The 26,614-nt window shown below is 35.7% G+C and overlaps 1 protein-coding gene across 6 annotated transcripts in view; it reads left to right on the top strand.

The window, feature by feature from the left end:
• Positions 1-26,614, top strand: part of LOC149553855 (actin-related protein 4-like) — a 281,943-nt gene that overhangs the window by 171,646 nt on the left and 83,683 nt on the right. The gene's annotated exons all lie outside the window — the stretch shown is intronic.

Raw genomic sequence — 26,614 nt, 5'->3', positions numbered from 1 at the left:
TCTGCTCCATCTTTCTGTTGTGGGTGTTCCGTCACATCTCTCTTTGGGTTTATGGAGTCAAATGTGCATTTGAAATTCTAGTGACGAAGCATCCGCTAACAGTTGATGGAATGCTTCTACTATAATTTGCTTTTGTTTATTTCTGTTGTAAAGAATTGTATTAATGGAAAATTTGAAACAATGATTGTGGATCATTGTCTTTTGTATACATAGCTGTTGCCCCAATATTATGCAACAAATTGGAAGGTATGTGGAAACAAAGATGAAATTTGACAAATTATTGCACTGCTTGAAAAACTTATTGGAGCAAAGTGTTGTTTTGCTTTCCTATGTATTTAATGTCTTATTTTTATGAACTTTGGAAATGTTTGTCTTTATTTTCTGATGTTGTCACATTTTTGGTTATCAAGTTGTTTAACTTTTGATGATCTCCTAAATTTTCAGAAAAAGTCACAATGCCAAGAAAAACTGAGTTTGCTCGTATTATAGTTGCAAGACTTGTTCAGATTCTCAAAACTTGCGAACTTTGTGAGTCTTGAGTTGAATTGGTTGAAGCAAGGCCTAGAGACTTGGGAATTGGGTACTTGTTGAGGTTGGTTAGCCTCACCAAGTTTGCCAGACTTGCTAATCTTGTTTTTGAAACTTGAGCATAATAGCTAGGTGGATAATTAGAAGAAAGAAAATAAAAAACAAAAATACTTAAATGATTAACACCTAAAATGATCTTTTAAGATGCTAAATTGATGTTTGTTAAATTTGTGTTTGCCTACATTTGAACCTAGCCAAACTTAAAATTTCTAACCTGCCAAATCAGAAAAGAATTAATTTCGTGAATTTGTGGGAATATTGACACCAAATCCTTTAGGTGCCAAAATATCAGTTTTTAGAGTTGTAGAGCTAAAATGAATTTTGAGATGTGCTTCAGAGATAATTTGCATCATTCGGTCAAAATTTCACAAAAAAATGTCCTTTTCGTAGAAAGATATAAACTTTGTTGTTTTAGCTCTCAAACTCTTGATTTTGGGTTCAAAGGAATGATTTAAGTGTTTGAAATTTGTAATGTTCCAGACCAATGGATGGCAATGGCGATCGACAACCAATTCGTCTTCCAACTTTAATATTTGAACACTGTACGGTAACCAAGTGCCCCCAGTGCAGACTGTACGGTAACCAAGTACTGTAAAGGTTTTGTACAAATGACACACCCAATAGGTCGTATGGTGTTTATGAATAAATAAGGTCGCACGAATTAGGGGTGATGCAATTACATTACAATGATGATGTGTTCGAGTAGTGACAAAGGTATGGGGAGGCTGTTGGGTATGGTTTGCAAGTTGTATGACAGGTAAAGCATACAGTAAACAGGGACACCAAGACAAAGTAGTGCATGGCTTAGTGTAATGAAGATTCCAAATCAATTTCAAATTGCATGAATATTAAATATTGGCAATACATGACAACGTATTGAATATACGTCAAACACAAGAGACACAAATGTCTATGCCTACAGAAAAATTAAAGATGGGCCCAAGATATACATAAATTGATCAGGACACCAAATACTAAATATTATTATTTTATTTTATTTAGTTATGGGGATATTACAAAATTATAATAGTTTTGAAGAGTTATCGGTAACCAAAAAAGGGTTGACCACCATGAAGAAACCAGACAAGTTCGTGACAATCATGCAGGAATTTGGCAAGGTTGTAACAATTATGAAGGAACCCAATGTGCAACAATGCAAGAATCTGACAAGGTTATGCCAACCATGTAGGAGACCGCTATTGTTGTGAGAACCATGTAAAAATCTGATGAGGTTGTGACAACCATGTAGGGATGCCATGAGGTTGTGACAACCATGAAGTAACCTGCAGGGTTGTTACTTGTAATAGTTATGTAGGAATAAAGAGGTGCAGTATGATATATATATATGATGGTGGATCTGAGCTTCTTCTAAAGGTTGCTAGCATGTGCAAATGGTTCTGCAACTGTTTGGAACAATCAATGAAGTGCTTGTTGTGGAGAATCCCATTCTTTCAAGACTACTGAATAAGGTTGAGAATATCAATGTTATAGATGGAGTGACAGGTCAATTTAAACTTTTTCTTCTTACTTGGAAAGAGGACTAACCTCTAAAATATTGAAGGTCACTTAATTTTTAAAATCATTACTGAGTACCTTATTTTAAATAATATTTGAAATCATTACTGAGTACCTTATTCATACCAAGGCCAAAGTTGGTGTGACAGGTCAATTTAAATATAACCTTCTTACTTGAAAAGAGTAATCACTTTTTAATATTAAAGGTCACTTAAAAATATTTCAAATCATTAGTGAGTTAAATACTGTGTTTGTAAAAATGTCAAGGGTCTTTATTTTATTATTTATTTGTAATTGATTCTTTTCAGTAGTTCATTCACAGGAAGTAAATGTGCAACATTTGGCCTTTGGGAATTATTTATTGTAAAGTTTATCAACAAGAGGAGATTATGTAGTTCGAGAAAGAAGGGGAATTTTTCTTCTTAGAAAATATAAATCTTTTGTATAGTGATATATGAGTTTTTTGAGCTATTTATTTCATTAGAGAAATGAAAAAGATTCTTTTTCTTTGATTGGTAAACTTTTTAAATATTATTATTAATAGTAAAATGAAAGTTACATGTAAATACTTCCATCATATCGAGAAAGATCCATGTGTACCCCTATAATGGTATAAATTTGATGCTGCCAAAGGAAAATTACTTCCCTTGAGAGTCAAGTTCACAACATACATTGAGATATCTCCGACTAGCTAAACCAGTGAAGATATCTTTTTATGGATGAAGGAAAATAATATATTAGTTGCAGAAATGGGAACATTAGACAATAGAGTGTTTATTCCAAATCTAAGCATCTCGACCATGGATGCCAGTGTGGTGTGCAAATGTATGTGCAAAGTGTTGTGGTCTTGTAAGTATTGTGACAAAAAAACATTTAGAATGTGGAGAAAACCTTGGTTTTTACTTTAGATATCCTACAAAACTCAAAAGTTAGAAACATGATAAACAATATTAAATTATAGAAATTAATATAAATGAAAGAAGTAGAATATAAGCAAACCCTCATGCATTTGAGCGCTTCCATAAAACCTGCAAACAATCAAGATAGAAAAAGTTTCTGGGGCTGTTTGGAGCCTTGCCTCAATCAAGTCCCTGCTTTGCTGTTTCCACTTCCAAAACAAAAAGATAGATAGATTGTAAATAGAAATAAATGATTGATAGCGTAGTACAAGAAAACTTTTCTTGAGGGAGGAAAACCCCTATTACGTGAGATATGCAAATAGAACCAAACCCTGCTAGTGGAGGAAAACACCTATTACATGAGATAGATTATAGATAGAGGATTTGATAGATGCCAAAATGCTCATAGACACAAGATAAATGGAAAGATATTATAAGCTTTACAAAGCCAAAAGAGCTATGTAGATTGCTGCAACAGATTGCTGTAGTAAATGAGAGAGCCAGAGAGCTGCGAGAGTTAAGGAAATACAAGAGATCTTCTAGAGAGCTTGAGTGAATCAATGAGATTGATTTAAGAGACAATGAAAGGAAATGGAGGCTTCTAGACCATTCAAGAAGATGCTGGGTTGTTGAAAAAGTAAATGACAAGTGACATGCACAAGACTGACATTTGAACATTGGAATGTTGGTAGATGAATGCGTGGTGTGTGGATGTTGCACATCGCACAATGCCCAAATTAATCGTGCTAAATGATGACAGGTGGCAAAGGAAACATGCAGGAAATGCAAAGGTGACATTAAAAGGCAACTCCTAACAAGGACTCCGAGCATCTTGAGACGGAAAAGGATAATGCAAGGGCTCGAATGGACCTATACAAATGTGAGGGGAATGGAAACTAAAATAGTTACAAAACTTTGGTGTAAATTGCAAATGGGGGTATGCAATTTTTAACTCTAGAACTACCAACCCAAAAACAATTGATGCAAGTACATTTGTTATCACTTGTATACCAAAAATGACCTCCCCCCTCCCCGAACAGCAATATTAACCTTCAATATGAATAGTGCCCATTACATTCAATACAAAAAATATTCAAACAATTCAAGACTACGCTCGTGATGAACTCAAAAAGTTCAATGACTAAACTTTGTAGACAAACATTTCAATTTCAACAAAAAAATCAAAAGTCAGAGCTTGAGATTGATTATACACTAGAGTTTGATGGAACCTAGTGCTCGGTTGCCACCCTTTTGTACAATACAATCTCTCTTTTGCAGTCATACCTTTAGTCATATAGTACAATCTCTCTTTTGTACAGTACAATCTCTCTTTTGCAGTCATACCTTTTGTTTTGCCATCACCCTCAATTCCTTCGCTTTGGGCCCTGTTGGCCTCTTCAGTAGGTTGTCGTATTACAACATTTCCTCTACTAACAACCATCAACTCTTAGTTATTGCTCACCTTGGTTAAGGGCCGAATCATTCCAGGAGTCTACCAATTGAAATTTGAGCCGTGATTTATTAACCTCCTTCCCTTGCCCACAATTTATCACCATCGCCTAGTACACTGTGTAATCACACATAACCCGCCACATTTGTTGTACATCGATTCTCCTGGCGTGATAGTTCGTCTTTGCCTTGTATAGCACAAAGGGGTGAAGGTATTGTGGGCATCTAAGGACATGCACCCAATCACAATTCTTTTTTGAAACCCTATGTAATGAAAGAATTTGAGCGCAACTCTCTGTTATGGTTTTACACACCTCAAATACAACCCTCTGATCCTCTTAGATCTTGCTAAATTCTAAATTCCATGTATAGAAAAGAGGAGATATTCATGTTTGCCATTGGTTTGTAGACTATGATTAAGAAATCGATCCTATGCAATTGATGGACCATAGTGAGAAATTAGGCATCGTTTTTGGTGAAGATGTGCTTCAGTCTCTCCATTGGCACTCCACTCAAAAAGGACATTTTCTGTTTGAAAGAATTTGAGTCTAAAATTTGCCTTCATCTACAACCACTTCACCACCTACTTCTCTGCTCCTAACTGAAAAATGCATAGGGAAAAATGATGATTGTTACTGTTGTCGGGAAAAGTATGTTATGCCATCAAGAATAGTAAAACATGTGTAAATGGTGCCAGTTAGTAACCGAAGGGTGTTTTGTTATGATGCGATGGTTGGGTCGCACAATTTCGGGATACTTATGTACACTCTCCTATGGGAGAGAGGATTCATTCAGCATTAGTTATTGCTACCTATCTTTGTGTATTGGTGTATGATGTACTTGAAGCACTGAAGTATTAATGAAATATATATCGGGTTCCTGAAGCATTACATGTATTTCCGTGTTATGTCCTGTATCTTGTTATTGAAACATGTATTAATCTAGTTTACCCTAGGCGATAAACATTTGGTGTCGTTGCTAACTGAATCTGGGAAGGACAATGCAATGAATGGCATATGTAAGATAAATGGGAGTACCGGTATTGGAGAATGTCAGAACTAATGAAGACAGAGTGTCCTAGTTGTTCGAAGGTCTGCACGTTCTCATGAAAACTTCTAAATACTATTTCGAGCGACGATTGAGACATTCGTATGGAGAGAAACCATATGCCCATAAGTTCATGAGGACACCGTTTGGGATGACTTGAATGTGAGTTTGACTGCAAACAAACTCTTGCACTAGTTTCCCTGATTGTTCGTGCACGCATTTCTTGCACATGCTAGGCGAAGGGAGGAAATTGAGAGGGAGCAACGTCGGCAACGAACCTTGAGAAACTTTGTTGAACATAATTGTCAAGAAGAAGAGTAACGAGATGAGACTCGATGGAGATCCAACCCATGAGCCTTAGGCCTTGGGAATATTGAAGGAAAAGAGCACTTGTAACTCTGTAACGGTCACATAGACAACTAATTTTATAAAAAAAAATAATGATTTTTGTTATTATTGATGTTTGGTAGCTTATGTTGGATAAACCTATATATAATTATATATGAGATATAAATTAAATATATAAGTTTATTGTTATATGAGATAAATCTATATATATATATATATATATATATATATATATATAAATGATTAAAGTTTTATTAAATTAATTATCTAATTAATGAACAAACATGTCCTACTCATCCGACATGTTTGTTCATGGCTTTTTCTCAATTCAAATAAGAGGTCACTGTTGTTTAGAAAACACATACCCTATAGGTAGTGCAATTACATTTGCAGCGATCCTCTTAAAAATAATATGGTATTAGAGCCAAGCTGTAAATGTATTAGAACGTGCTTTGGAATTACTAGTGGCTTCTTCTGTGGAAAAGAGAAATTAAGAGAACAACGAACAAAGAAGTGTAATGTTGAAATGATTTCTAAAGGTTGCATTTAATGTATCATCTTAGGATTAAAGAATTATATATAGATGTCAATCTATGCACAAAGGGGCAGTAATTACAGATATGCACTGGAGCATAAATTATTGCCATGCAAAATGGTCATAGACCTTATTCTATAAGAGGGCGTTGGTAGAATGAAACTGCAATCTTTGAAACAAATTAATTTCAAAATAATGCTTTTGAGGTAAAAGGATTGTGAGGAAAAATGGTGTAACCTATTAGGCACAAGGATTGATCTTGTGATCTCGTAAGTGAAAAGAAAGGTACTTCTGAACATTCATCTTTTGTTGTTGAAGTATCTATAAAAGTGTTGATGGTGGAGGCTTTGCGTCTACCAGCTATAAATGCAAACATCCTGAGCAAGAGAAACAAAGGAGGGAGAAGCATCTATCATCGAATTTGCAACAAGAGAAGCTGCAAAGAAACAAGGATTGAGTAATTGGGGTCCTCTTTCAATGCCATTGTACAACTTCAATAGATATTTGGTAGAAAACATGACGATGGTGTTGATGTGAACCCCAACTGAATAGGACATCGTATGAAAGATATAAAGAAATTAAATAGACATAAATAAAGAATAAGAGAAGAGCCATGATTAAATATTACTACTTAAAATTTACATGTGGCAAACACATATTTAAAAGGGTGGCACATTGCCATTTCATGTCATTCCCATTTGTGTATTACCTTGTTAAACCCACATAATCGTTGATACACCCACTACCAATTACATGAAACATGGACTTATATTAATAGGAACCTGAAATATACGAAAAGAAGAAGATAATTATTCAAAGGGATTCCCAAGTGGATTAGGTGGTGGAGGTGCTAGTAAAGTATGTTCAAAGGCATTATTTGCATACGATACAACCTTGAATGAACAGTGTGCATAGGGATTAAAGTAGTTGAACTAATGATGGAGGTAACTATTAATTGTCCATTCCATTATAAATATGAGTGAATTTGAATTGGGGAAACTTGTCACCCTAGATTATCATATGTAACATTAATAAGAAAACAATATGTTGAAAATATATATTTAAGTTAGATTGATAATATATTGAAATGATCTTATTATGCAGAATTATTATACATGAGTATTATAGTAGTCTCTTTCTTATTTCTATACGAGCTATATACCTTGATCCTTTCCCCTGAGAGTTTTTGTTCGAAAAAGAGGGAGGTTGGCATTTCAGGCAACCTTGAAATAGAGGGAGTAGATAGAGGATATGATGCACTCAACCTTGGGTGATAATGATCTTATTGATTTAGAGGGAGTAAACCATGATGAGATGGATTCTTCAATGATCAATAAATTATAGTAGACAAGAGGACTGTGATTCATGAACATACCTCATGACTGTGATTTTAATGGTCCTACCCCCATTGTGCATCATGAGGAAGTGACGACTTCCAAATGATGTCAGTTGTAATTGCAAAAGTTATTGAAAGGTGACGATCGTAAATTAACTTAATTTTCTATTATCATGGATATCTTATGATGACTATGTAGATCATAATAGATTATACTTTGCATGGTGGATGTTTATATGGTAAGCATAATGAGTGTGCACATACGTTATAAACCTTTTTTGAGTACATGGTGGACATTATGCATATTGATATTCTAGAAGGCCATTAGATAGAGTACTAGGTGAAAATCATGCGTCTTGATGTTTTGGAAGGCCATTACTTACAGAGTACTTGGTGAATATTACACGACTTGATATTCAAGAAGTCCGTTACTCATAGTATCTGGTGAATATCTTCCATCTCAACATTCTAGTAGGCCATTACTCAAATAGTATTTGGTGAATATTGATATTTTGGGAAGCCAATACTCATGATATCGGATGTGATATCAAACATGTTTGAGTAATTGGTGAATATCATGTATTCTAGGAGACCAATACTCATGATATCAGATGTGATATTAAACCTTATTTAGTATTTGGTGATTATCATATGTTGATATTCTGGGAGACCAATATTCTTGATATCAAATTGATAGATATCATGCTAACTTGATATTACTTTGAGGTAATACGTGTGTTTATCCTCCCTTGCTAAGAGGGAGTGTTGATGCTTGGTAACTTATGTCAGATAAACCTATATATAATTATATATGTAACGTAAATTATATATTATATATAAGTTTATTGTTATACATATGTATACATATATTCATAACAATGATTAAATTTTTATTATGTTAATTATCTAATTAACGAATAGACATGTCCCACTCATGAGACATGTTTTTTCATGGCTTATTCTCAATTTAAATAGGTTGCTACCATTTGGAAAACACATACCCTATAGGTAGTTCAATTACATTTGCAACGATCCTCATATAAATAATAGTTATTTATGATGTTGTTTTCAATTGATGCCAAACCAATTAAACAAGGATAGAAATAGAAAAGAGCAAAATGATGCTATACGTGCCGCACATCAGGCATTAATCCTTGCACAACAAGCTGAATGGAGGCAAAGGCTTAGGCAACTCGGTGTAAGGGACCACAGTGGTGTCATTGAGGGTGACCATGGTGCCATGGGAGGTGTAGTGACTGACGAGGAACATGGTTCACTTGACCATCAATGGGTGAGAAGTAGTGAGGACTCAATAGAGGAAACATGACAAAGCTTGAGTTGGAAATAGAAAACGAGAGAGGATTTCATCAATTTGTCTCGCACACCACAGGTGCAGAATCAGTGGAGTGAAGAGGGAACCAGTGTGGCTAAAGGTGCCGAAGCAACATGAGTGCAGGGTAATCGAGACACTCAGTTCATTCCTTACACACCGAAAAACCGAGTATAGTTTGGTAATTGAACCCTATTTTTAGAACCTACCACACCACAGTGCAACACGGTTGTGTAGGCATAGGCGTAGACACTGACCTTGCACGGGGTACAACAAAAACAACCACCACGACCAACACAACCAACTGTAACAATACAACAAACATCAACTATGGCAAGACATAAGCGTAAATAGTCTAAATTCACAGGGGATGGTACATAAGATCTTGTGCGACATTGTAAAACATGTGAGACTATATGGACGACCAACGACATAATGTACCATGATGATTGGGTGTGACAATTCCTGACCATTTAAGGGGAGTAGCGATCGATTGGCTCTTTGATATTGATTGGACAAATGTAGCCACATGGCCAGACCTGAAGGAGTTTGGGTTAGAATTCCAACTATTAAGAGATGATAATGAAATCATAGTGGAAATCTACAACACCAAAAATGCGAAGAATGAGACTATTTACGGATATTGGCAGAGACTAAAGGAGTTGGTGGGGAAGATGAAAAGTCCTCAGGTCGACAACTTGAAGAAACGCTGCTTCATTGAAGGATTAAACCCTACACTTCGAAAAAAATAGTACTGCCGATGTCATAAGTCATTGCATATAACAGAGCGATGGACCTTGAAACTGAAAGCAAGACAGGGGAGAAGAAGAATAGATCATTCGACAAGGAAGATGATTCTTCCGGAGAGAGTAGTGATTAAGAAACAAACAAGAAGATTTTGGCACTAAAAAAAGACATGCTGCACATGATGAAGGAATTTTAGGATATGAAGATTAACCCTGGTTGAAGAACTGAAGGGGACTTATGGTGTACGAATTGTAAAGTGGAAGGCCACACAAAGGGCTCTTGCCCCCAAAATCAATTCTGTGACATTGTAGTAAAAACTAATCCAATCTAAGAAACAAAATACTGGATATGAAACTGTGGGGCATTATATCAAACAATTTTCAAACAATCTTGGGAACACATTTGATACTGTTGAAGCAACCAATCGGCTATCCTTCTATTTCAAGCATTAGATATTGGTCTTATGAACAATTAAAATAGTCATAGTCAATTACAATCAATATTGTTCCCTGTTAAATTACTGATTCCTTCCGTATTACAGCCTTCCCAGTTATGAGCATTTAAGCAAACAGTTTGTAAGCAATATCCCTATAGGTGACTTTCCAAATCACTTCGAATACATAGGAATATATCTGTTCATATACGTTGGCACTACAGTATTACTTGAATTTGTAATTATACTATCAATTGATACATTGGAAACAAAAAGTTAATCAAGGAAAAATAGTGCACCTGTCAGACCAAACCCCTATGCTAATACCTTGCAGATTTGCGGAATTTCCAGAAGGTCAAACATGCCCGTAATTGATGTTGTGTTCAGTCTGTAGACCATTGACTAACGTAGTGTCCACTCCAAATTGCTTAATGCAGGTGACTGCTGCAGCCGTCCAAACAACTGACTCAGAATATAACCACGTTAAGAGGGTCTGCCAATACTACCAACTGCCTGACTGGAGATATATTAGCTATGCGTTAACTCTAATAACTCCTGCAGCTATTAATATATGCCTTCATTCCAACCGTCTGTGATCATAATCACATCTCAGAGGATAACCACGACCTCCCTTCATGCGAACTTTAACCCAGCTATGAAACTTTCAAACATGCGTATCATAACTTGCACATGACGCCCAATGTCATGTTCCTTGGTGACGTTTCAGACTAACCCGATTATAATACTGAGCCTCATATATTCACGCCAGTATTTAGTGAAACACTCGCTCTCAGCTGGTTATATATTGCAATATTCAAATGTCCAGACCTTAGTCGGGTTTAACCTGTGTAACGTGTATTCGTTAAAACGACCATTCCCTCAAACAACAATGTATATCAATGCGCCGACTGGAAGTGTTAAATCTCGTGGTTTGCTTGCTGTTATGAATGTAAAACGGCCCAGTTCGAAAAGCAAACTCTTACACCCCGATTCTTGCCCTTCCCGTTAATATTGACCACTGGATGTTGAACCCCGGTAGAACTCCTTGTAGTCGTGGGTTCCTTAAGATATTTCTTCAAATCTTTGAAGGACTACCAATTGTAGATAATTGCAATCCACATGCCTGCTATAAAATTTACTGTATTTAATAAACAATGGCACAAAATACTGAACTTACTGCATTCGTAAAACTGGTCTTCTTGACCTTGCCGACTTCTGCCCAAATATTACTGCAATATTGAAATGGAGAAGCTGGGGTAACGTCCAACTTCTTGGAAAATCTCCAGACTTAGAGGGTTTTCGTCCTCCCAGTCATAATCCAGTCACATTTAAGCAACCAGAACTCAGTGCATTTAGCTTTCATAAATTTCCTGTGTGTGTTAATCCCAATGCAAACTCCTATATTTATAACCTCGGAATGAGGGAAAAGTACCACGTGCAAAGGATGTGGGATTAAAAGTCGTTTTCGTCCTGTAGTCACTTAAGGCTATTTATAAGATAAATAACTTTAGAACATTTAAAGTGACTTAACTCTGCACCTTTACTAAAGTCCTGGAATATATTAAATTAAATTCCTCTTTTTGTGATTGGATAGCATCATGTCTGAAGTCAATATTAATCTATCCGGATGTGGAGATAGATTAATTCTGTCACCCAGAACTAAAATTGAGAAGGGGACATGACAGCCATTTGTCTGATAATCAGGCATTCCACTAAAGAATGCCCATTCAACATGTAAACTAGAGGCCACCAACAAGTTTTAATGACATAAGAAGTATCTGCCTTAGGAGCTGCAGGAACCGGGAATGGAAACACTAACGCGGTAAACAATTACTGATTCAATATGCACCCTTTTTGGGTAGTGTGTTTGTTCATTCATTGATGTCCTTTGAATGTGTGAAATTACCTTTCAGCATTCCCTTTACATTAGATGCGAGTCATATCATCATATGCCTTCACTTGTATTTTTAAATTTGAATCTCAACTTGGCTTAGTGTAATGACCCTATTCTAGGAAATAGGGGATGAGATGGTTAGCCTATCACTTGAGTTCCTGTCGGCCAATGTGTTGTTAATGGGACTCACTTTGGGACTTCATGTGCGATTTCAGGTTGTTTTTGAGTGAGGTTCCAGTTAGCCCGCACGATTCAGATAGGATAAGGGGTTAGTGACCTTCAGTTAGAATTTGGTTTTGAATCTTGGCTTGCATTTTATGAGTAATTGAGGAAATAAGTTATTATTTCGTAAGTTTGGAATCATAATAAAGTAATGATAAAAGCGACATTATAATCACTTTATAATAAAATAATAAAAAGTGAATTTATTAGCACTTTTTAATAAAGTAAAGTTACATTATAATAAAAGGGTAAATGAAACCCTAATTGAAACTTAGGGTTTGGGCTGAAAGCAAAAGGTATTTGGGAGCTCAATTTGCACATCTATGATTGGGAATTAATGGCTACAGGTTATTGAAGAGCTTCAAGTTTGGATTTTTCAGTACATTTGTGGCAATAAGGACGAAAACCCTTGTGCCTTGTGGGCTGGGTGTTCGTCCAAATGCACTCTTGTTCCTATTTTGTGAGAGAATTTCAGTAGTCATCATCTTAGAGAGCATCACAGTGAGATTCTTCAGAAGAAATTGCAAGATTTATGTGTGCTTTGATGATTTTGTTCCACAGATCCGAACATTTTATCAAGAGTTGTGTGATAATTCATTCCCATCTAGGCCGTACATACTTGGACGGAGCTGGAAGTTAAAAAGAGGGAGAAATTGCTCTATAATCAGAAGTTAGTGATTGCAATATATGGATTGGGTGTAACAGTCAGCTGTTTTAACTTTCAAGCAATTTCAACCCATTCAGCCAATCATACTTCTGCTCCATCCATACCAGAACTGTACCAGAGCTCCAGCCATGATGTAATATAGGGTTTTATGTATTTGCAGCAGGTCGGAGGTGAATTTGGCGTTGGAATTTGGTGCTAAAGTAATAAATTCCTAGGCTTGTTCTTTTCCAAGTTTTATCAGCAACTCTTATCTTTTCCAATATACCTGGTATGATTTCAGAAGAACTGTTTGGCAACCAAACAGAGATTTCAGATTTGTTTCAGAATTGTATTTATTGCCGGTAATGTTTAGTATAAGTCTGTAATGTTATCTTGCATCTCTCAAATCAATAAAAATACCAAAATCTCAAAAAAGAACTTGTTAATCAGAAGTGTTCATGAATGTGTTTGTGACTGATATGAAGCAATAAAGAGTGATTTTTCATTGTCATCAGTTGTTCTTTGGTTGTGCATCCTTGTACCTCATATCTATATGTTTCATATGGTGTCTAGCAACAAAATTGAGTCATTATCAGTCAATAAGAAACTCAGAAAATTCAGACCATACTTTGCACACCAACTATTTGTGAAAATTCCTATGGGACATAAGGAAAATTTGATGACAAAGTAGAAGGGGAAATTGTTAACATGAATGCTGATGATATTCCTGTGGGGGAGTATATTAGCATTGTTGGAGACATGATTTAGAGCTGTAATGACCTTGCTCAAATCTGATCCCAAAATGTTGATAAGGGTTCAAGAAAACACTTTGCATACAAGGATCATATGACTGATATAAAATTTCAGTTTGCTTTTATGACTCTTTCCTTCACTTAGCATTAATAAGAATGCTTGCAAGAAGACTCTGAATTGACTAAACAATGTCCTAACATGAATGTGCAATAACAATATTCAATGCATATATGTGACTGAAACTACTTGCAATATGCAGCTACAGCAACTAGTAATTTTGACAAACACTTGATATGCAGAATTATAACATTATTTATGCCAAAAAAGAGAACTTACAACCAATTGACATTTTGTCAAACAATTGGCATGCAAACTAATAAGCTGATCATGAATGATAAATACCTATGTTCCCCCGAGTTTCTGGTACGGGGACGGCAGGGGACGACGGGACGGGTTTCCGGGACGGCAATTTTTTTTGGCAATTTTGGAGACGGGGGGGACGGCAAATGGGGACGACTATATATATATATAGAAATTTTTTTAAAATATACATTGAAATTTGCAAATATACATCTCATTCATATGAAACTAAGCACGATGCATGTCATTTAAGCACTATAAACCATAACATACAACATTTGAATGCCATCTAGGAAATAATACCCAATTTCAGTACTCAATTGTCAAAATGCATATCAATATTAGTGAACAATATTATAATGATAAACATGATAAATCTGAAAATCTAAATCTGAATATGCCTAAAGCTATACGCCCAAAGGCTAGAGGGCTGCCATAAAGTATTAAGTATCAATGTATCATAATCATGTTGATGTTCAACATAAAAAACATAACATAGAAAAATGAAACAGATTGCTGCTCCTATTCTGCCTCTATCGGATTTGGAGGGGTAGGGCCCACCTCGGTGACTTAGTAAGAAGCCTTAAAATTATTTTTTAATATTCACTTTTAAATTTTTTTGCATTTAATATTAAAAAAAAAAAAAAAAATTGGGGACGGCTGGCCGTACGCGGTACGGTTGGGGGACGTCTAGGCATCCCCTTTTCGTATCGGGGATGGCCTTTTTTTTCCCAACTGTCCCCAAGTTTCAGGGACGTCCCTTGGTAATGTGCCCTTTTTGGGGACGGTTGGGAGACGTCCCATACTCGTCCCCGGGACGTCTCCGTCCCCAAAACACCGAGCTTTAGGTCGGGTACGCGTCCCCGGGGAACATAGATAAATACATATTCAATTACACTATATCAAACCAGCAACTTATGTCTCCTTCATTGCACATAAAATGTCAACTAGAATGCTAGTATGAAATGGCCAAGACTCTTGGCTTACATCCGCATGAAGAATGCTTAAATCTGTTACAACTTTCACCTACAACTCTACCTCCTAATATGCATCTAAATGATAAGAACAATGCATGTAATATCCAAAGGAACTTGATTGTAGATGGCTGTAATATATCTCTCCAATGCTGCCTTTCTGCTTTGCTTTTTTTTTCTGTTTTGTTTTTTCACTTGCTTTTTCTAGATCTGCTTTCTCGCTTTTCTTTTTTCGAATTGCTTTTTCGGATTTGCTTTTTCGGACTGCTTTTTCGGATTTGCTTTTTCGGACCTGCTTTTTCGGACTGCTTTTTTCGGATCTGCTTCCAAAAACTCAAACCCTCAGGTAGTCTAAGTATTCAAATTAAGCTCAACTTGAAATGGCTGAATACCACTTCCAAAGTGCAACCCTTCAGAAGGTCTTTCGCTTCCTCAGTTATGCAATCTCTTGGGAGGTATTGTTCTCAAGTATTATGCTGAATATTTGCAGACCTAGATGGTGCCACAAATGCTCAAAGAGAATGGTAGTAGAATCATCAATTCTCGTCTGTCCAAATGAGAGGCCAAGCCCTCTATTTATTTACATTTCTAAGAAGTTACTAAGGACTTCTAGAAACATCCTTTTCTAAGAAGTTACTAAGGACTTCTAGAAACATCATTTTCTAAGAAGTTACTAAGAACTTCTAGAAACATCCATTATAAAATCCCATTATAATGCACTTTTATAATAAAATAACTTTATAAAATAAAAAGTGCAACTCAACTTAGAATTATAACATGTAGGCCCAATATAAGAAGTAATGATAAAATATAAATAATATCTCCAAGAGCATAATAAACTATCCAATCCCCAAATAAACGCCAGAATGACTATCTCATCACAACCACCCATCTATCACAATCCACACTTTGCATACAAGGATCATATGACTGATATAAAATTTCAGTTTTCTTTTATGGCTCTTTCCTTCACTTAGCATGAATAAGAATGCTTGCAAGAAGACTTTGAATTGACTAAACAATGTCCTAACATGAATGTGCAACTTATTTTAACAATATTCAATGCATATATGTGATTGAAACTACTTGCAATATGCAGCTACAACAACTAGTAATTTTGACAAACACTTGGTATGCAAAATTATAACATTATTTATCTCAAAAAAGAGAACCTACGGCCAATTGACATTTTGTCAAACAATTGGCATGCAAACTAATAAGCTGATCATGCATGATAAATACATATTCAATTACACTATATCAGACTAGCAACTTATGTCTCCTTCATTGCACATAAAATGTGAACTCCAATGCTAGTATGAAATGGCCAAGACTCTTGGTTTACATCCGCATGAATAATGCTTAAATCTGTTACAACTTTCACCTGCAGCCTTACCTCCTAATATGCATCTAAATGATAAGAACAATGCATGTAATATCCAAAGGAACCTGATTGTAGATGGCTATAATATTTCTCTCCAATGTTGCCTTTCTGCTTTGCTTTTTTTTCTGTTCTGCTTTTTCACTTGCTTTTTCCAGATCTACTTTTTCGCTTTGCTTTTTCGAATTGCTTTTTCGGATCTGCTTTTTCGGATCTGCTTTTTCGGACTGCTTTTTTGGATCTGCTTTTTTGGACTGCTTTTTCGGATTGCTTTTTTCAGATCTGCTTCCAAAAACTCAAACCCTCAGGTAGTCTGAGTATTCAAATTAAGTTCAACTTGAAATGGCTGAATACCACTTCCAAAGTGCAACCCTTCAGAAGGTCTTTCACTTCCTCAGTTATGCAATCTCTTGAGAGGTATCGTTCTCAAGGATTATGCTAAATATTTGCAGACCTAGATGGTGCCACAAATGCTCAAAGAGAATGGTAGTAGAATCATCAATTCCCATTTGTCCAAATGAGAGGCCAAACCCTCTATTTATTTACTTTTCTAAGAAGTTACTAAGGACTTCTAGAAGCATCATTTTCTAAGAAGTTATTAAGAACCTCTAGAAACATCCAATATAAAATCCCATTATAATGCACTTTTATAATTAAATAACTTTATAAAAAAGTGCAACTCAACTTAGAATTAGAAAAAAAGTGTAACTCATCACAACCACCCGTTTACGAGAGTCCGTGATAGATTGATCTAGCACGCAAAACAATGTCAACCAAAACAGGGACATTACAAGAGCTTATATGTTGCATTCAGGACAGTATTTGTCATTGATTTCAATATACTAGTTATTTTGTGAAAATTGTCAAAGTTACTGAAGTAGAAGCATTTGGCGAGGTTTGAGGATTGGAGATCAGCTTATGTGTGGTTGAGGTTATCTTCTACAGTATGTATCGATGCTACTATTAAGAGCGCGTATAGAAATATGAAAATTGTAAAAAGTTATGAAGATTGTAGTGAAGGCAGCTTTCAGACGAAATTTCTAGAAAGTGGGTACTGTTGTTTTGATTCTATCTTTTCACAGAGATGGAATTGGCTTATGTGGACTGAGACAAAGGTTGAAGACATGATAGAGATGCTTTGGTTCAGAGGGCATAATCTGGAGATCATTGAGTGAAAAGTTATGAAAATTGTGAGTTGACAGTTTGTGTGTAATCTTGGATAAAGTGTAAAATTGTAATGTAACGTGTATTGTAATATCTTAAGATAGTCCTATATTATTATTGTAAATTGAGAAATCCTCAAGGCCAACTCAATAACTTGTTTTAGGACTTGGTAGAAAGGAAATATTATATCTTTATAGTAGAGTGTGGTATGTGGTCATATCTTTATAATATCTATTGTGTGAACTTGTTATACACATTTGGGAAGATTAGAGTAGAGTTTGGTGAAGTTGAGGCAAAGTGAGCTCACAAGGAATTGTATTTGGCAAGACAAGTTGGTTGGACAGTTGTTGTTTCACATTGTATTATTCAGAAGGAATAGTATAGAGCGTATTTGGACAGTGGGTTCAATGGTCCCCCTTTCAACTCCTAACAAGGACTCATATGTACTGATTGTATTTCATTGACTCCTAACATGATCTATCCTCTAACAGGAAACTTTCTATGGTTGTTGCATCTAAATTTTATATGTTTTAGAATTAATAAAGATAATGAGAGATGTTTTAAGTTCACAGTTGATTCACCCCCCTCCCCTCTCTGTTAGCTTGGTGGAGTTCACTTTCTAACAATTGGTATCAACGCATCAGGTCCTTCAAGGAAAAGCTTAACAGCATAAGGATTTCTATGGAATATTTCAGGAAATATAGTCCAAAGTTTGATAGAGTTAACTATGATAGCTGGAAAGAAAAGACGAAGAGACCCCTGCTATGGATGGGTCTAAAATTTTGGTTGGTCACTATGAAGCCTAAGATTGTGACTGAAGAAGATAAGTTTGAGGGTTGTGAGGAAGTAGAGAAAAATCCATTCATGCAAAACGTTCTTGCTAGAGAAGCACAGTTATCGGCTCTTCCCGAAACTGAATATGGAGATGTAAAATCTTTTAGACTTGCTAATGAAATTTGGAATGCTTTACAAATTACATTTGAGGGTGATAAACATGCTAAGAAGAGTAGATTGTAGAGTTGGATATGTTTATTTCGAGATGCTAAGATCTTGGAAGATGATTATAATAGAATATTTTTCTAGAATATCAGAGATTGTGACATGAATAAAGAATTGTGGAGGAGAAAAATAAGAAGATGAAGTTTTATGGAAAATATTGAAGACATTAACATTTGCGTACAAACAAACAATGCAAATGATTGAACATGTTATTCCTTGCACACTTAACTTTACAAGAGAGACTCTTCTTGCGAGATTGCAGACATCCAAGATGTGGATGAAACAAAGTGGAGAATTGCCTAGAGTGGAGACTACTTTCAACGTATAGAGAGATAGACCTATGTTAACAAGAAGCACTACTACAAGTGGAGATTATTCTACTAGCAGCCGAATAAGAGACAAAGAGGACAAGAAGATTGAAGGACTTGCCCTACTTATGAAGAGAGAACCTGAAGATAACAAAAATTCTTGTTTCTTGAACATATAGAGAATTTAGTCATTATTCCTCTAAATGTCCTCAAAGGAAAAAGTAAGTTTAAGAAGAATGCCTACAAGTGAAGAGTACCTAAGGATTGCTTTTATGCTAATGAGGATGCTGAATTTGACTTCAAAATGGTAGACAATCTGAATATAGTGATAATGAGGAAGATGGTGAAATTGGATTTGTTGTTATTAAAAAGAGCCTTGAAAAAGAAGAAATAAAAGAGGAAAAAAATATTAGTATCACAAGTTGAAAAGAAAAAGTCTGATTGGGTTATCGATAGTGGTCGTTCCCATCATATGAGAGGAAATATGAACAAATTTGTGAAATTCAATGGTTATGATGGAGTAGTTAGAGTTGGAAATAATCCAACATGTCAACTAGAAGGAAAAAGACTTATTACACTTAATGGAAAGACTAACATTGAAGACGTTTACTTTGTGGATGGTTTGAAACATAATCTTTTGAGTGCTACACGACTTCTTGATAAGGGATATCAGTTACAGTTCACAGAAAAGACTTGTATTATCAAGGATAAGAATGACACATTGATTGATACTTTTAGAAGAACAAGAGAAGAGAAGTTCTTTTCCAAGCGAAAAGTTTATTACTTTAGTGAAATTGGAGATTGTGCACACAGACTTGAGTGGTCCTACAAAGATTAGAGTGGTCCGACAAAGACTAGAGCATTCTATAGTGAAAGATAATGGTATAAAGAGACAACTTTCAGCCCCTAAGGCACTAGAGCAGAATGGGATAGCATAAAGGAGAAAGACATCAATAATTTGGGCAGCAACAGCAATGATGTTGGAAGACAATGTATCACATCTCTAGTAGAGAAGTGGTAAATACAACAGTATACACTATGAATACAATGCAGATCAGACAAGGCATTGGTAAGACCCTCTATGAACTTTGGTTTGGACATGCACCTGTTGTGAAGTACTTTAGAATTTTTAGAAGAAAATGCTATATTAAGGGAGATGATGACATTGGAAAGTTTGATTCTTGAAGTGATGAAGGAATGTTTCTTGGATATTCATTGAAAAACAAAGCATATGGATGTTTTAATCAGAGATCAAAGACTATTGTTGAGAGTGCTAAAGTGAGAGTTGATGAAAAGTTTAGAATTCAAGAAAGGATACTTGATTACAATTCTATTGAGGAAACTAATCCAAGAACTAACCAGCAGAATGTTGAGTAGGAATTATTTTATGAAACTGACATTGATTTGCAGAGTGAATTAAGAGAAGAAGCTAGAGTAGAAGTCAGAATTAAACAAGTGACACCTAACAGGAATGTGGCAATGAATCATCCCATTGAACAAATCATTGGAAGGAGGGACAAATGAGTTATGACTAGAAACAAGGTACATAAAGAATTATGTTCAATTTCTCAAGTTGAACCTAAGAATGCTGATGAAGCTTGTAAATATGATTATTTGATAAAATCTATGGAAGAAGAATTAGATCAAACTGGAAAAAATTAGACTTGGCAATTGGTTCGTAGACCTAAAGATAAGAATGTAATTGGAACTAAATGGGTATTTAGAAACAAGATGAATGAACAAGGTGAAGTTGTGAGAAACAAAGCAAGATTGGTATGTAAAGGTTATTCACAATAGGAAAGAATTGATTTTCAAGAAGCTTTTGCACCTGTTGCTAGACTAGAGGCACTAAGAATGCTTTTGGCATTTGCAACTAACAAGAACTTTAAAGTTTATCAAACAGATGTCAAATAAGCTTTTCTAAATGAAGAACTAGAAGAAGAGGTATACATTGAACAACCTAATGGTTTTCCTCGTAGAAATAAAGATGACATGGTTTGCAGAATTAAGAAGGCATTGTATAGATTGAAAAAAGCACCAGAAGCCTAGTATGCAAGATTGTATAAATACTTGACAAATTTGGGATTTGTGAAAGGTAATGTTGATAATAACTTGTATCTGAGAAAGAATGATAAAGGATTACTAATTGTTGTAGTATTTGTGAATGATATTATTTTTTGAAGTAATGATGAAGCAAGTGACACATTTTTAGAAGAATGAAGAAAGAATTTGAGATGAGTATGATAGGAGAAATGAAATCTTTCTTGGAATTGCAGATTGTAGAGAACAATGATGATATTTTTGTATCACAAAACGAAGTAACTTAAAAGTTTACTGAAAATATTTGGATTGGAAAGTTGTAAACATGTTGGAACACATGGTAACTGGATGTAAGTTGTCTAGCAAAGATGAATCTCCTATTGGTGAACAAAAATAGTACAAATCTGTGATTGGCGGATCATAGTATTTTACACACACTAGACTTGTCATAGCTAATGCAATTGGAATTGTGGCAAGATTTCAAGCTGACCCAAAACACAAATTATGCAACAGTAAAAAGAATCTTCACATATTTGAAAGACACACCTGATGATGGATTATTTTATTATAGATCACATGATTTCATTCTATGTGTACACACTAATATTGATTAGGTAGGAAGTTTAGATGACAGAAAGACCAGCACTGGTGGAGAATTCTTCTTGAGGGAAAGATTAGTTTCTTGGCTAAGCAAGAAACATGATTGTATTTGATAGCATACGGCAGGAGCAAAGTATGTAGCGACAATAAACAATTGTAATCGGAACATTTGGATGAAGCAAATGCTGAAACACTATGGGATAGAATTCATTGAACCTATTAATATACATTGTGATAACACAAGCACTGTAAGTATGTTAAAGAATCTAGTATTAGATTCAAAGACAAAGCATATATCTATTAAGTATCATTTTTCGAGAGAGAATGTTGCAGAAAAATAGATCAAATTGGAATATATTAGCACAAAGGAGCAACTAGCCAATATATTTACAATATCTTTGGCTAAGGACACATTTGAGTATTTGAGAGGTATGTTTGGGGTTATGCCCCAACCTACTTTAGAGTAGTTGATGCAGAGATTATATTAGTCCAGCTGGTATTTGGGCACTATTTCTTTATATGGATTGGATGCTTGATGCTTCTTCTATGGGGGAGAATCTATGCTCAAGCTGAGTTATTGAGGACACTAGGTATTGGTATTCTATAGTGTCTTTGGACATTGGAGCTTGAACAGATTGTTTTGGGAATGATTGAACTTAAAGAGTTGACATAGGGTTACCTTTGTCATTGATGTCAATGGGGGAGACATACATACTTGAAAATCATGAGAGATATGGGTACATGAAGACCATCCTTTGGGGAGAGATGTGCATAGTAGTTGTTGATATTGATTGTTGATTACTGAATAGGAGATGAGTACACGAAAAACATTATACTAGATACATTCTTTAGAAAGATGTGTTTGTGGGAGAGATGAACATTCTTTGAGGAGAGATGATTTAATTGAAGAAGATAATTTATGAAAGATGCTGATGTATAAGTGCGATTAACACCTTCCTTGTGCATTTTGGTTACTTGATGACAAATGAGGACAAAGTATATTTGGCTATCTTCGAACTTAGATGTTTTTCATATATGCTGTCATCAATGCCAAAGAGGGAGATTGTTAGCATGAATGTTGAAGAATTCCTATGGGGGAGTATATTAGCATTTGTTTACTGTACACGATAAAAGGATACGTATCGCATGTAGTATAGCAAGATATAACACAGAACATATACTTTATTCATACATGCAATATGTACTTCAATGCTTACAATATGATTATGATTATTACCACGATTCTGATGATGTCCCAAAGTCCCTTCCGGACGGTGTACATATACTTCCGGAAGGGGTGACTTAACCGTCACACGCCCTTTCAAATAATATTCTACCCATTGGCTATAATATAGAATTTACTAACATCATAACTGAACTAAACTGTTCGAGGGTCTAGGGGGCAATGCCCCTAGCGAGGTCAAGGGGTAGCACCACCATCGCCAAGACCAAATTAGCACCTTCAAACCGACACAAAAATCCATGGAACACACCATTTATGTGATTTTCTTTTGATCCCATACTCTTTTTGCCAACTACTTATGTTTTCTTCATTACTTGTTTATGTCCTTCACTTCAGTACCATACGTTTTCCATTGTAAATTGTTTTGATTTGTTGTCATTTTTTTATTTTATTTTATTTTAGAACCTCCTATCACCCTTCTTTTGTGTCGTCTCTTGTATCAATTTATGTCGTATTACTGTACAATGATGTTTTATAACTTCTCTGTGGCTGTCGTATAGTGTACAACACCCTCATATCCGTACCTTGGTCTTCTTACGATGTTTCAAGTGCCCCTTCTTTGTGTGAGCCGTATGACTGTTCCAATTCGTATTGCAGTCCTTCCTCTCAGTCCGTACGATGGTCCCTCCTAGTCTGTACGGTGTACTTATGTGTTGATCGTAGCCCTTCAACAAAACATCATTTCTTTAATTCGTCAGCCAGTGCGCTCTCCATCTTCCCAACCAACTCTTTTAGCCTTCTAGCATATACACGGATCATTTCATTCTTCCTCTGCTTTGTACAATATATTTCTGCTACAATTTCGTTATCATTCCTTAGCAATTGAAACTTTGTTATGAACTCCTTCCTAACCTTCACCCATGTAGTTAATTTATGAGGATCGAGATCTGCAAATCAATCAATCACTACACCCCGTAGGGTTGCTGGAAACTACCAAACCTAATCATCCTTGTCTGTTGCACTATTTTCCATCCATATTGTTTTACATGTCTTGCAGTGTCTAATCGGATCTATTGTCCCATCACCATTGAACTTTGACAATTTTTCCTTTGGTCCTACCATTACTACTTTCTTCTGAAGTGGTGGTGCTTGATGCACATCCTCTTTGTTCTAAGTACACGTACTGTTCTGAGTACCCATGTTGTTTTGGGCACCCGCGTTGTTTTGCACAACCACAACCACGCTACTTCCAACAACCGCGTTACCCGGTGAGAAACGATCTTCCTCAAGCAAAGTTGTTCGATTCTCTGCCTGTATTTGTTCGTCGGTTGTATCGGGAACGAAGAGTTCACTCCACACTTGTGCTCCTTAGACACTTTGAGCCATGCGAGTTACTTCCCTTCCTTTTGGATTCTCTGCCCTCGGTGTATACAAGTTAAGGAACTCCTCCCTTGTTTCTTCCACCAAATTCAATCATTGTAGAGTCTCTTCTAGCAATTCCTCGGCACTCCTCGGTTTGCTAGGTGGATGCACTCCCTTCGTCTGTGCTACTTCACCCCCTCGGTGTCCATTGGTAATCTGTTGAAGCTTTTGTCTGCGCTTCACCTATTGTACTAAAATTAAAACTTCTTGTGTTGTGCATATTTCATCCTTATCTTTTATCTTGTTCCAATCCTTGTTAAGTAGATTCGGCATTAATCTTCATAACACTTCGTTCCAGGTTCGACTGGCAACGACGCCAAATGTTTACTGTACACGGTAAAAGGATACTTATCGCATGTAGTATAGCAAGATATAACACAGAATAGATACTTTATTCATATACGCAATATGCACTTCAATGCTTACAATATGATTATGATTATTACCATGATTCTAATGATTACAATGATTCTGAGGATGTCCCAAAGTCCCTTTTGGACGGTGTACAGATCCTTTCCCAAAAAGGTGACTCAACAGTCACGTGCCCTTTCAGATACAATTCTACTTGTCGGCTACGGTATAGAATTTACCAGCAACAACATTGTTGTAGACATGATTTAGAGCTTATGTGTTGCATTCACGACAATATTTGTCATTGATGTCAACATATTGTTATTTTGCGCAGATTGACAGAGTTACAAAGGGAGAAGTGTTTTATGTGGTTCGAGGATTGAAGATCAACTTATGTGCAGTTGAGGTTATGTTTAACATTATGTATACATGGTGCAGTTAAATGATCCTACGAAAATATGAAGACTGAACAAAGTTATGAAGATTTTAGTTAAGACAACTTTCATACAACATTTCTTAAAAGCAGGTACTGTTGTTTTGATTCTATCTTCTCACAGAGATGAAATTGGCTTACGTAGATTGAGATATAGGTTGAAGACATGTTAGAGATGCTTTGGTTTTAGAGGGCATAATTGGAAGATCATCGAGTGAAAAGTTATGAAAATTGTGAGTTGATAGTTTGTGTGTAATCTTGGATAAAGTGTAAAATTGTAATGTAACATTTATTGTAATATCTTAAGATTATCCTATATTGTTATTGTAAATTGAGAAAGCCTCAAGGTTGACTCAATAACTTGTTTTAGGACTTGTTATAAAGAAAAGAGTATTTCATTAAGTAGAGTGTGGTATGTAGTCATATATTTGTAATATCTATTGTATGAACTTGGTATGTGAATTTGTGAAGATTATAATAGAGTTAGGTACAATTGAGGCACAATGAGCTTACAAGGAACTGTATTTGGCATGACAAGTTGCGAGTTGGACAATTGTTGTTTCACATTGTATTATTAGAAAGGGGTAGTACAAAGGCTATTTGGACAGTGGGTTTAGTGATCGTCCTGTCAACTTCGAACGGGGTTGACACAACTCCGAACAGTGATTTAGTGTCTCCTAATAGGTTCTCATATGTACTGATTGTATTTCATTGATTCCTAATGGGGTCTATCCTCTAACAAGGAACTTTAATATTAGTACATCATTTTGTTAGTACCATCCCCACTGAGGTTTTCCCTTCGATCAAGGGTTTCTCTAGTTAACATATCTAGTGTCATTGTCCATGGTTATCTTTCTATATTTGTTGCATCTACTGTTTACATTTTCAGAATTAATAAAGATATGGAGAGATGTTTTTAGTGAATAATTGATTCACCCCCGCTTGCTCAGTTATCTTGGTGGACTTTACTTTCTAGCATAAATTTCACTTGGCTTGCATGAGTACCAGAGTAGTCACCACCTCACATCATTTATTCACCTACATCATCCACCAACCAGTGATACCACCTCATCACATGGTATTTCTTGGGGTGTCCCATCAGCTACCAACTTGGACAATGAGTCTGTTAAGACATTAGCCTTTCTGTACACATGGGAGATTTTCAAGTTGCAAATATTTCTCAAATTTGTTCTTATTATGGATATTATTTTGTCAAGTTTTAACACATGGGACTTTCCCATTGCTATGACATTTACAATAATTTGTAAATCGCTCCTCTAGATGTGAATTGTCCACCTTTATATTTTGTAATGTCCCCAATTTAGCAGGTTCTTGGAATTAGGGTTTGTCAGCTCATCATTGTGATCCTCCTGAGTTGAGGATTGGTTTTGGGGCTCTTCATTGCAAATTCGCTATTTTTAGTAAGTCAGTTTTGGCCAGTTTATATTGTTGGCAAGGAAGTGTTGGCAATGGTGGTTGCCTTTTATTTCAGTGTTGACAATGCAGTTTTTGAGTAAAAATCAACTTTTCTACGCTGATGTTTGTAGGCAATTGGCATCTTTATGTATACACTAGTTCCAGGGTATTGAACGTTGCATTTTTATTGACCCCTTAGGATTTTTTTTAAATGTATTGGAATTAATTGACACTAATTTTG

This window comes from Cupressus sempervirens, chromosome 6 (assembly GCF_028749045.1).
Source record: "Cupressus sempervirens isolate cs-2001-9-10 chromosome 6, ASM2874904v1, whole genome shotgun sequence".
NCBI classification, from domain to species: domain Eukaryota; kingdom Viridiplantae; phylum Streptophyta; class Pinopsida; order Cupressales; family Cupressaceae; genus Cupressus; species Cupressus sempervirens.
The sequence above is the reverse complement of the archived record's forward strand: the minus strand, read 5'-3'. Positions and strand labels throughout refer to the sequence as shown.